At 51.0% G+C, this 13721-nt stretch overlaps 1 pseudogene; it reads right to left on the bottom strand.

The window, feature by feature from the left end:
- Positions 1–13340: 13340 nt before the first annotated feature.
- LOC119282974 lies at positions 13341–13479 on the bottom strand (annotated as a pseudogene).
- Positions 13480–13721: the final 242 nt, after the last annotated feature.

Raw genomic sequence — 13721 nt, 5'->3', positions numbered from 1 at the left:
TGAGGACGAACTATGTCCGGATTTCCGAGCTCTCCAAGCCGGACACCCGCTTACGGGAGGACATGAGCCAGGTCCCGGACTCAGGATCGGGGGGCGGGCCGAAGAAATCGGGCAACTTCCTAGAACCCGAGCCGTTAAGCTCGGAAGCTTCTTTGCCCCTGGGTCCAAGATCGGGTCGGGATTAGGATTCAAATCCGTGCACCCACCCAGATTTATCCAATCTTTCCCATATAAGACAAGAGCCCCAAGAAACAATACATCATTACTGGGCCAGATTCCTCCTTGTGATAAACAAGGTCAAGGACTGTCGCGAGGCAGACACAATCTCCCTCTTTTGCAAGCATTCACGGGCAAAGGGATTCTCAATGCTATAAGTCGCCGTGAAATAGTACACTTCGCTGACCTAGCAGCCATAGTGCAAAAGTACTGCACGATGGAGAGCGCCTGGAAAACCCAGACAAGTTTTTGGGACAATCCGACTCTAGCCAAATCCCCTGTCCGAACTAAAAGGGTAAACTCTCATAAGTCACCCGATTCAAGTACCAAAAAAACAAAGCCCACTGCAAGGCGCAGAACCGTATTGGAAGAATGGCTAAACGGGCCGTGCAAGATTCATAGCACACCAGATACTACACCAACGCATAGCCTTAGAGCATGTTGGATACTCCGGTAGGTAGCAAAAAGCGGCGAGGATCTCCTCATAAAACATCCCACCAGAGACAACAATACGGTATTTATAGTCTTCGAGACTTTCGCCTCAAATAATAGGCGCAAGCGAGCTCAGCGCAGCCTCGCAGAAGTTTGCCATGTGGCAACAATAAACCCATGGAACGACACGGCTATAACCTACAATGCCAGTGACGAACCCCAATTCTGGACTGTCCGAGCACCAACCGCTTTGGTCCTTAGCCCAATCATGGATGGCTTCAGGCTTACTAAAGTGCTCATGGATGGCGGAAGCGGACTAAACCTCATCTATGAGGAAACCCTCAACAAGATGGAAATCGACAAGAGCCGCATTGAACGAAGCAGTACGACCTTCAGGGGAATTATCCCTAGTCGAGAGGAACAATGTGCGGGAAAAATCACACTGAATGTGGTATTCGGCACACTGGAGAATTGTAGGTCCGAAGAAATTACATTCCTAGTAGCCCTGTTCAGCAGTGGATACCACACCCTCTTGGGGCGAGACGCATTCGTGAGTTTTCAGGCTATACGCCATTACAGGTACATGAAGCTCAAAATGCCCGGGCCCAACGGAATCATCACTCTAGCTAGTGATCCGGACGTCACACTCCACGCCGAAAATAAAACTGCCGCCCTCGCCCTGGAGGCATTATCAGAAGCCCTCGCGGCCGAAGAACTGACAACGCTGCGAGCAACGGTGGACAGAGATGACGTGATACTCGACAAGCGACCTAAATCCACCTCCTTCAAGCTAGCGGACGAGATAGTCAAATTCCAGGTCCACCCAATGGACCCTTCGAAGATAGCTTCCATAGGGACACAGCTGAACCCCACAATAGACGCCGCACTGTGAGACTTCTTGCGTGAAAATTGGGATATTTTCTCCTGGCACCCTTCAGACATGCCTGGCATCCCACATAGACTGGCCGAACACAACCTCAATATACTGAAAGGATACAAGCTAGTCAAGCAGACTCTTAGATGCTTCTCAGAGCCTAAGCGGCAAGCCATGGGAGAAGAACTAGCCAAGCTACCGGAGGCCGCATTCATCAGAGACATCAAACATCCGGATTGGCTAGCAAACTTGGTAATGGTACCAAAAAAGGACAAATCCTGGCACTTGTGTGTCGATTTCAAAGACCTCAATAAAGCCTGCCCTAAGGATCCTTTCCCCCTCCCCCGCATTGATCAGATAATCGATGCCAGCGCAGGACATTACTCATTGTGTTTCCTCGACGCATACTCCGAATACCATCAAGTAAAGATGGCAGAGTCCGACCAGGCTGCAACAACCTTCATCACCCCATACGCCCCCTTCTGTTTCAACACCATGCCCTTTGGGCTCAAAAACGCCGGTGCACCCTATCAACGCATGATTCAGACATGCCTGGAAAAACAAATCGCCAAGACAGTAGAGGCCTACGTAGACGACGTGGTCATCAAAACAAGACACGTCGAAACCTTAATAGACGACTTGAGGCTTACGTTCGATAATCTCTGAACATACGACATCAAGCTCAACCCGGAGAAGTATGTCTTCGGAGTACCCTCCAGAAAATTGCTCGGCTTCATCGTTTCCAATAGAGGAATTGAAGCCAATCCGACAAAAACCCGAGCTCTGTCATAGTTGGCTATCCCAACAGACCTCAAGCAGATCCAGAAACTAACTGGATGTGTGGCTGCCTTAAGCCGCTTTATCTCCCGCTTAGGAGAAAAGGCACTACCCTTGTATCGCCTTCTTCGACGCACCGAACACTTCGAGTGGACGGACGCGGCCACGACCGGACTGGAAGAAATAAAGGCACTCTTGGCCACTAACCTAGTCCTGACCGCGCCAAATATTGGCGAACCCATGCTATTATACATAGCCGGAACAAACCAAGTTGTGAGCGCAATGCTCGTCGTCGAACGAGAGGCAGAAGGACACAAGTTCCTGCTCCAAAAGCCAGTATATTACGTGTCTACTGTCCTCACGCCATGTAAATCTCGGTACCCGCACTATCAAAAGATAGCGTATGCGGTCTTCATGGCATCCCGGAAACTACAACACTACTTTCAAGAGTGTTCGATCATGGTGGCCTCCGAAGTTCCACTCAATGACATAATAAATAACCGCGACGCAACAGACCGAATTGCTAAATGGGCTATTGAGCTCCTTCCGTTCGACATAACATACAAACCACGACGGGCCATTAAGTCGCAAGTACTGGCTGACTTCGTCGCCGAATGGACAGAAGCCGAACTCCCTAAAGAGTACGGCGCGTACTCAAATTGGATCATGCATTTCGACGGCTCCAAAATGCTGGCCAGATTAGGAGCGGGTGTCGTCCTGACATCCCCCACCAGAGACACGGTACAGTACGTCCTCCAAATATTATTCACAGACTCCAACAATGCATCCGAATACGAGGCCATGTTGCATGGTCTTCGGATGGCAGTCTCTATGGGCATTCAACGCCTCGAAGTGCGTGGGGACTCGAACCTTGCAATATCTCAGGTAAACGGAGACTTTGACGCCAAGGATCCGAAAATGGCGGCCTATCGCAATGCCATCCTCAAAATGTCAGCTCAGTTCGAGGGGCTCGAATTCCACCATGTGGTTAGAAAAAATAACCAAGCGGCCGATATCCTCGCCCGCATCGGCGCTAGACGCGACCCCGTATGACCTAACATCTTCGTAGAAAGGTTGTTCCAACCATTCGTGGCATGGTAAGGGGAGTACGACACCATCAGTCCGGCTCCGAACACAACCCCAACTTCTGAACCTTTTGACGTAATCGGAGGCTCTGCCATCAAAATAACATCTTTGGCCCACGAAATAATGACTGTCATCTCCCCGTGGACCGAGCCCTTCTTGGCCTACCTTAATAGGCAGGAGCTCCCCGAGGACCAAAATGAGGCACGCTGCATCGTGCGATGCTCTAAAGCTTACAAAGTCCATGAAGGAGAACTCTACAAGAAGAGCGCCACCGGAGTGCTCCAACGATGCATCTCTGAGGAGGAAGGGCGGCAACTCTTAGCCGAAATCCATTCCGAACTAGGCGGGCACCATGTGGCAGCTCGAGCTCTCGTGAGCAAGGCTTTCCAGACAGGATTCTACTGGCCGACAGCCCGGGCGGACGCACAGGACCTTGACCAACATTGCGTTGGTTGTCAAGTATATTTGATAATCAGAGCCATATGCCCCCTACCACTCTCCAAATGATCCCCATAACTTGGCCCTTCGCGGTCTGGGGGCTGGATATGGTAGGACCCCTTAAAGGGGGAAGCCATAAGAAAAAAAATACTTATTGGTCATGGTGGACAAGTTCACCAAATGGATAGAAGCCAAACCAGTCAAAACGACCGAATCCGGATGAGTGATAGACTTCATATCGGAGGTTGTACACCGTTACGGTGTCCCCCACAGTATCATCACTGACAACGGCTTGAATTTTACAGCCGAGAAGGTTAAAGCCTGGTGTGGCAAAATGGGCATTAAGCTCGACTACGCCTCTGTCTATCACCCCCAAACAAACGGTCAGGTCAAACGTGCAAATGGTCTTATTATGAGCGACATCAAACCCAGACTAGTGCGATCCTTGAAGGAATCAGACACGCATTGGGTCGAGGAACTTGACTCCGTACTCTGGGGGTTGCAGACCACACCGAATTGCACCACCGGATACACACCATTTTTTATGGTGTACGGCGCAGAAGCAGTACTGCCCTGCGATATAATTCATGACTCACCTCATGTGCGCATGTACGAAGAGAAGGAAGCCGAGCTAGACCGGCAGGACAACCTAGATGCTTTGGAGGAGGAGCGTGATGTCGCTAAAGCCCGTTCCGCATTCTATCAGCAACAGGCTCGAATGTATCAAAGCAGAGAGGTACGGGCCAATACTTGTAACATTGGCGAACTCGTTCTATGCCTACCTGAGAAGAAGAAGGACAAGCTCAAACCCAAGTGGGAGGGTCCCTTCATCATTGATAAAGTTCTCACCGAAGGAGCGTACCGTCTGTGCAACGCCTCTGATAACAGACTCGAGCCGAACCCATGGAACGCGGCCAGACTCCGGAGATTCTACGCCTAGCCCCGAACCCAGTGTTCGTCTCCTCATCTCCGCCTCTTAGATTATGTTCCTTTTCCTCCTTTCTCGCCCCTTTTTCCCTTTTACCTTTTTTACATACAACCTTAAAACTGTACGGATGCCCTGAGCACTCCGGCCGCATTATGCGCGCACACTATACCTGGGGGCTTCTTATTGGGAAGCTATATATATAATTACTTTAATGGCTCCTTGCCAAGCCACATATGCATTTTTCTTTCCATATGTGCCTTTTCTTCACCATTATATGCATCGATATGACTTAAGTTTTGGCCATGCTGGGTTGCCTGGCTCTTGTATTTATGCCCTATGTTCCCGTTAATTCGGCTAGGGCATAAGGGGAGCACCTCTACGATTGTTACTTCCGGTTGAGCCGGATGTGTACCTCAGACTGGGTGAAGCCGAAAGCTAGCATTCTTAAGGGAATATTCGGTCGGTGAACAAAAGATGTTCTCGTTCCTAACAACAAAAAACATATGTTTTGTTTCCTGCGTTTTTGCTCGCAGTTTGGACATGCACATCGATGCATGCATACCCAGAGAAAGGAACCCCTAACGGAACTATTCTCTCTGGAAGATGTTTCTTACTATCCATGTAATATAACATAACTAGTTGGGTACTTGTCTATTCAAGCACTTATGACCCCTACGCCTGGTTTCCACGCATGCCCCGGTTTTTCATTACTGTGTGTGTATTCGGATACACCCCGGACTGTCAGATCCGGGGGCTGAAGCGAAAAGGTCCACCATGACAAATGATTTTCAATCCGGCTAGAGAGTACATGAGCCCACTAAAAATTACATAATCATACTGACTGGCTGTACTCTTCCTCTATACCATCCAACAGGCTGTCTAGCTTACAATCCTGCTGGGAATACTTCGTAGCTAATGCTACTTGCTCATATACTAAACTAACGAGTATCTCTTGTCCATCTGGCCTAGCCGGTCAGACTTCGGCCATATGGTTCGGGTCAGCCTTGGCGTATCGCGTCTTCACCATGGCCCAAGCTTCTCTTGCACCTTGCCGGCAAGCTGATATCTTCCATAGTCGGAAGCACCGCCGTGCTCCTTTGAGCATTTCTACAAGTTCGCCCATGCCTCCTAGCAGGGAAGCAGACGACCACAAAGCCTGGGCAATACCCTGCATCACCTGTCGAGCTCATTCATGCAGTTGTGAAAGGTCTTGCAGCATATCGCCTGCAGACCCGGGCATCTCCTCTTCAGGGCGTCCCGTTAACATACCTGCAGACATAACTCTGTCCATACGCCTCCTCGCCGAACTATACCACAGTTTGTTCAAGCACTTACTATAAATGCCGCGTCAAAGCCTCCGGTTCTCCTTCACGGAGTCCGTGAGCTGAGCCCAAACATCTTTCGATTCGACGCTCAGTTGGAGATTAGCATCTTGCAGCTTATTCCTCTCCTGGATAGATTGCATCAGCACACATTCGCCCGCCTTGAGCTGACTTCGCAGATGTAGCTCATTATCTCCCACAGTCTCCGGATTTCCTCCGGGATTATCTACCGAACATTTCGTTAGACTTATACACCATGCCGAACACACAAACTGGTAGAAGAATCATTACCGCGTTCATTTGAGCCTTACACTCCTCCAGCTCTCGAGACAACTGGGTGTTCTTCTCTACAAGAACATGTGCATTCAATGATCCTTAAATCAGTTGTGCCATCTGTTTCAAGTCTCAGGGGCTACTACTACACATACTTGTTAAATTCTCTTACCCGTATATCCTTCACATACTGATTCGTTGCTCTGGCAAGTCCATCTTGAGCAGCGCAGATATAGGCGTATCCGGAATTAAAGGCATTGAACGCCTCTTCGGAAAAAATACTACCGCGGAGTACGGCACGTCGGCGCTGGTGATTCATGGCGCTTTCCACTTCTGAATTTGTGGCGGAAATCATATCCATATCCTCCATAGGAGGACAGTTTGGCTCTGTCCCCACATCAGCCTCCGCCTGTGAATCCGGTCCAGGAATCCGGCTACTGGAGGCGTGGCCGGTAGGGTCCCCGGACACAGCCCGGCGCTTCCTGACAGGACATAATTAAAGTCATCGCGTCTTGATGAATAGACCAAATAGGCCACGGGGCAAGTTTAATGAATACCTCTGTGCCTGCCTGCCGCTCCTGACCGCCTTCCTTTTAATCCTGCCTTGTCTAGGCGCCTCTTGTTGAGAGGCCCCCGCGGGTCCCGCACAACATCCAGATCACCGTTTCTATAAAAATACGGCATGTGATTATAAGGTGTGGCAGAATGAAGGAATCCTTTCGGAAGGTTGGAACCCCAACATTACTTACGCGCGACACGGGTAGTAGTCCGGGATAATCTGCGATGATGGCCACCAGGGAGCCGCCACTGCTTGCTTGGTAGAAGGTCCCGTCGACAAATTCCACGAATATGTCCGGATCTTCTTCAAGTCCAGAGTCGAGAGCCTGACCGGGATCTTCTGGCTGCGGAGAAGGGCCGTGGAACTCTTTTACGGCCTTCCTCAGTTCCTGCTTTTAAAACAGTAAAGTAAATAATTGTGGTCAAGAAGGTAAGCATGAATAGAGTTAAGTAACGAATAACAACTTACCCAGCTTCGGGGGTTGTACATGGAAAATCCGTCCTGTGGTTTAATGCGGAGGAACTCCTCTTCTTCTCCCTTGTATAATTTGGATAGTATCCTCGCCAAGGATGTGGCGGAGTCCGGACCTTTGCGACCGCAGTGGGAGGCATCGTCTTCTCCATTGAAGTGCCACATGGGTTTTCCCCTATATTGAAGTGGCTGCACTCCCCTTATAATACATATCGACCTGACTTTGATTATTGTCAATCCTAATTTGGCCAGGGTTTGTATCCGGCTCATCAGATAGAAGACTTCCCTGTTTTCTTCCTCCTGGGGGCTCCAAGGGCGCCAGCTCTGGCGTTTCTTCAGTGGAGTATTGGTGAACTCAGGAAGGCCCGTCCGGACTGGGTCCGGAAGGGGAATGTCATCGACATAAAACCACTCCGAGGGCTAGTCTTCGGACGCCTTCTTTGGAGTACCGGATAGGTATCCGGTCTGGGCGATGCGCCATATTTCGGCTCCACCCACTTGATATATGGATCCCACCTGGTTGTGGGGGATGAGGCAGAACAACCTCTTCCATAGCTCAAAATGAGCTTAACAGCCCAGGAACAGCTCGCAGAGGGCAACGTAGCCCGCAATGTGCAGTATGGAGGCAGGGGTAAGATTATGCAACTGGAGACCGTAGAACTCCAGGAGCCCGCGAAGGAATGGGTGGATTGGAAACCCGACACCTCTTAGCAAATATGGGACAAGGCATACCCACTCCCCTGAGATGGGTTAGGGAATCTCTCCGCTTGCTCCCCGCCATTATAGGTGGCTAGTCCGGATCAGACGTGAACCATATATGCGGACGGAAGGAACCCTTTGGTCTGCAGCTCTATCAAGCAGCTGTGAGGGATGGAACACTTCTCCCAATCCCCTGGCTTCGGGCTAGGGGAGCGGCGAGCGGGGCTGCGGCGATCGGTCATGATGGGATGGCCTCTTTTGGGCGTGCTCTGTGAAATGCTTGCTTGGGGGAAGATGGTGTGATTTGGATCTGAAGATCCCCGTCTCTTCAAATAGACAGCTCACCTACGGGATTAGGGTGGCAAATGCAAAAATGCCCCGGCCCCTCATCTTCGATCGACACGTGGAGATGGCCATTATTGGGGCATAGAAGCCGAGGAGTACAACCTTACTGGGAGGCCGGACACTATTCGCCACGAGGGGTGCACCGGATTTGGAGAAGAACCCGCCTTGCAATGCCGAAGACAATCTGCGCGCCGGACTCATCGTCATTGAAGCCTGGTTCGGGGGCTACTGAGGGAGTCCTGGATAAGGGGGTATCCGGACAGCCGGACTATATACTTTGGCCGGACTGTTGGACTATGAAGATACAAGACAGAAGACTTCATCCCGTGTCCGGATGGGACTCTCCTTGGTGTGGAAGGCAAGCTTGGCGATTCGGATGTATATCTCCTCCTCTGTAAACCGACTCTGTGTAACCTAGCCCCCTCCGGTGTCTATATAAATCGGAGGGTTTAGTCCGTAGGACTCATCATCATCAACAACAATCATACCATAGGCTAGCTTCTAGGGTTTAGCCTCTCTGATCTCGTGGTAGATCAACTCTTGTAATACTCATATCATCAAGATCAATCAAGCAGGAAGTAGGGTATTACCTCCATCGAGAGGGCCCGAACCTGGGTAAAACATCGTGTCCCCAGTCTCCTGTTACCATTAGCCTTAGTCGCACAGTTTGGGACCCCCTACCCGAGATCCGCCGGTTTTGACACCGACAGGGGGGGGGGGGGAGGCAGGAAGAGGTGCCGCCCCCTCCTTTCCTTCCTCTTAGGTGGAGGGAAGGAAAGAGGGGATAGCCCTCCCCCTTTACATCTATTGGGCCGGTGGCCTAGAGGAGGGGTGCGCCAGCCTCTTGTGGGCTGGGGTGCTCCCCTCTCTTGGCCCATATGGCCCTTTAACCTCCCGGGGCTTCTCGAAACCCATTCCGGTGATTTGATGTCTACCCGATACACTCCGAACCTTTTCGGTGACGAAATAGCATCGTCCTATATATCAATCTTTACCTTCGGACCATTACAGAGCTCCTCGTCATGTTCGTGATCCCATCCAGGACCCCAAATAATCTTCAGTCACCAATTCACATAACTCATATAATACTAAGTCAAAAGGAATGAATTGCCGTGACTTATGCGTCAGGCCTTGCCTTCCATTTATACTCAGGCAGGGTACAAGATAGATACAATCCAGTTAGGATTTTATCTACAACAACCTAACTTGATCATTATCTATACAGCACACGAGCTGATCCTAACAACCTGCGGTTAGGCTACAGACTCGTTTAACATTCCCCCGCAATCTCAACCGGTACAGAGGTTGAGATTGGAACGGAGTCGCTCGAGTGTCTGCTTGGTGAGAGGTTTAGTGAAGGCGTCTGCAACTTGATCTGCTGAAAAGACGAACCAAACGTCCAGAGCACCCATGGCAACCTTTTCTCGCACAAAATGGAAGTCCACCTCTATATGCTTTGTGCGTGCATGAAAAACTGGGTTCGCAGTGAGATACGTCGCCCCGAGATTGTCACACCACAGTACAGGGGGTCGAGGCTGAGCTACCTGCAGTTCCTTTAGCAGCGACTGTAACCACGTAGCTTCAGCGGTGCCATTTGCCAGCGCCTTGTATTCAGCTTCAGTCGAGGAACGAGACACCGTTGGTTGCTTTCTGGCGCTCCAGGATATAAGATTTGGTCCGAGGAAGACCGCAAAGCCACCCGTGGAACGACGATCGTCGCTGCAGCCGGCCCAATCCGCGTCAGTGAACACACTCATGAGGACTGAAGGCGAGCGCCGAATGGATAAGCCGGTGGATACTGTTCCTCTGACAAAGCGAAGGATTCTTTTCACTGCTTCCCAATGTACATCAGTGGGACGTGACAAATACGGGCACACTTTGTTCACTGCAAACGACAAGTCTGGCCTTGTCAGTGTCAAGTATTGCAACGCGCCTACCGTGCTCCTGTACTTGAAGGCATCATCCTCATTTAGTGCTTGGCCAGACTCCTGGGTGAGCTTCTCATGTGTACACATTGGCGTTGGAACTAGTCTGCAATTCTCCATGTTTGAGCGTTCCAGTAGATCGAGTGCATACTTCTGCTGAACAAGGTTGATTCCCCCGGAATTGCGGATTACTTCAATGCCCAAGAAATAATTCAATGGACCAAGATCCTTAATAGGGAAGGTAGCAGAGAGCTGACAGAGCAGGCATTCAACCGCCCTCGTGGAAGAGCCAACGATGACTATGTCGTCAACATACACCAGCATGTAAAGAGTGACACCATTTTCATGAAAGATGAACAACGAAGTGTCTGCTGCAGACGGCACAAAACCAAGTTGTTGAAGACGATCATGAAGCCGAGCATACCAAGCATGCGGTGACTGCTTCAACCCATACAAAGCCTTCTGAAGCTTGCAGACATAGTGCGGACGGCTCGGATCTTGGAACCCCAGCGGCTGTTGCATGTATGGCTCCTCCTCAAGAATTCCATGCAAAAATGCGTTGCTGATGTCCACTTGACGAAGATGCCAGCAACGGAAAACAGCCAGGGAGAGCACCAAACGCACTGTAGCAGGCTTCACAACAGGAGAGAAAGTATCTGAATAATCGATGCCATACTGTTGAGTGAACCCACGAGCGACCAGGCGAGCCTTGAACTTGTCAAGAGATCCATCAGATTTATGCTTGACTTTGAACACCCATTTGCACCCAATGATATTCTTGCCAGGCGGCCGCGGAACCAATGTCCATGTGTGGTTGTGCTGGAGAGCAGAGTATTCGGCTTCCATGGCGGCGCGCCACTGGTGGTCGGCAAGCGCGTGTTGATAGGACCGTGGTTCAACATGAAAAGCGCGCCGCCGAGGATCGTAGCGCACAGTGCCGTCCGTCGGCACCAGCTTCTTGACGAGTTGTCGCGAAGCCACGTCTGCATGCGATGTGGAGCTGCAGGAGCGCCGGCCACAGGCGTTGGAACAGCCTGTAGCTCAGGAAACGCCATGGGAGTTGAGTCCTGTGCCGGCTCATCGGCCGCATCCGGAGACGCAGGGGAGGCTGGCCCAAATTCGAGGGAGCGACCAGAGGGCTCGCCTGGTGACGTATCGTCCTGACTCGACCCGCCTGCAGGTGACCGAAGTGGAGTGCATGGTGAGGCTGATCCAGTGGTGGGCGTCCCTCGGCTGGCTGCAGGCGTTGCACCAGAGGGTGAAGACGAGACAGAGGGATCTGAACCTGCACAAGAATCAAGGCTAGACGAACCATCAGGAAGCAAGGTTAAGTCATAGTTCCGCATGCGGTCATTAGCAATAACGGGCTCGGAACGAGGAAAAACAGATGGTGGCGTGAGGAGGAGTGGTGGCGTGGGTGTTGTGCATGCAAAAGGAAAAACTTGCTCGTCGAAAACGACGTCACGAGAAATGTAGATATGACCCGTTGAGCGATCTAAGCATTTGTAGCCTTTGTGCATGGAGCTATACCCAAGAAATGCACATTGGCGAGACCGGAAAGCAAGCTTGTGATTGTTATATGGGCGCAAGTTTGGCCAGCATGCACAGCCAAAGGCACGGAGGAAAGTGTAATCAGGCTGTTCATTTAGGAGACGTTCGACTGGTGAAGAATTTTTCAGTGTACGAGTGGGCATGCGATTTATAAGGTAACATGCAGTCACAAATGCTTCGTCCCAGAATTTTACAGGGAGAAAAGAGTGTGCAAGGAGAGCAATGCCGGTTTCCACGATATGGCGGTGCTTCCGTTCAGCGATGCCATTTTGCTGGGAAGTATGTGGACAAGTTACTCGATGGGTGATTCCCTCATGATAGAAATATTTAGAGAGACGACGATACTCGCCACCCCAATCGGTCTGGACTGTTTTAATCTTGGTGTTTAACATGCGTTCAACGCGCTTCTGAAAAGTGTAGAAAATTTGCTCTACTTTAGATTTGCATTTAAGAAGATATATCCAGGTGAAGTGACTATAATCATCAAGAAAACTCACATAATATTTAAAACCCCCAACCGAAGTGGTTGCTGGCCCCCATACATCAGAATGAATAAGTTCGAGAGGTGCATGGGTTACATGAGTAGAATCCCTAAAAGGCAACTGATGGACTTTAGCACGTTGACACGCATCACAGACACTAGATTCGACAGATGGTGCACAAGCAAATTTATTTAACCTAAGAACGGACTCGACGACACTTTTGCTGGGATGACCTAAGCGTTGATGCCAAAGATCATGAGAAAGCTTCATGCTGGAGAGCGCTCGACGACTGGACACGGACGACCTGAGGCTTGGCACCGGGTAGAGACCGCCACGACATCTACCTTGAAGAAGAACCGCCCTCGTTGCCCGGTCCTTAAGATAGAAACGATCAGGGTGAAATTCAGCAATAGCATCATTATCAGAGGTTAACTTGTGCACGGATAAAAGATCTTTGCTAACATGTGGAACATGCAATATGTTGCGAAGATAGAGTGGACGTGACGAGCCAGAAATAGCAGATTGACCAATATGCGAAATAGACAAACCTGTACCATTGGCGACTTGCACTTGATCTTTGCCGTGGTAGCGCTCCTGGATGGTGAGCCTGTCGAGGTCGCCGGTCAGATGATCGGTGGCACACGAGTCCATGTACCAGCTCGGATACTCGACGCCGCCGGAGTGCACGGTGTTGCCGGAACGCTCACGGTTATCTTCAGGCTGATAGGCATGGTTGAAGCGGTTCCTGCAGTGCAGAGCATCATGGCCAAACTTGGAGCACACCTGACACTTGATGTACTTGCCGCAACCACGGCCACGGCCTTGACCGCCTTGACCGCCTTGGCCTCCAACTTGACCTCCGTGGCCGCCGCGCCCGCCATTGCGCTGGCCATCAGAGTTGCGTGCTGCAGAGTTGGCGGAGGAGTGGAGTTCGCCCACGGACGCCTGCTGTTCCATGCGGAGCTCGGCGCTGACGAGGAACGCGTAGAAGCTGCCAAGGCTGATCGGCTCCTCGCGAGCGGTGATGGAGGCCACCAGAGGTTCAAATTCAGACCCAAGACCGGCCAGCATGTAGCCGAGGATCTCGTCATCGCCAAGAGGCTTGCCAATGGACGCCATAGCATCAACAAAGCCCTTCATCTTGTTGAAGTATTCAGTGGCGGTGAGGTCCTTCTTCTTCAGGTTCGACAGCTGAAAATGCATCTGCATGAGACGCGCCTTGTTCTGCGAGGAGAACATGTCATGGAGGGCCGCCCAGACGGCGGCGGAGGTGGTCATGAGTGTCATCTGACCAAGCACATCCTCCGTCATGGAGCCCAGCAGTGCAATGAGCACCAACTGGT

This window comes from Triticum dicoccoides, chromosome 3B (assembly GCF_002162155.2).
Source record: "Triticum dicoccoides isolate Atlit2015 ecotype Zavitan chromosome 3B, WEW_v2.0, whole genome shotgun sequence".
NCBI lineage: Eukaryota > Viridiplantae > Streptophyta > Magnoliopsida > Poales > Poaceae > Triticum > Triticum dicoccoides.
The sequence above is the reverse complement of the archived record's forward strand: the minus strand, read 5'-3'. Positions and strand labels throughout refer to the sequence as shown.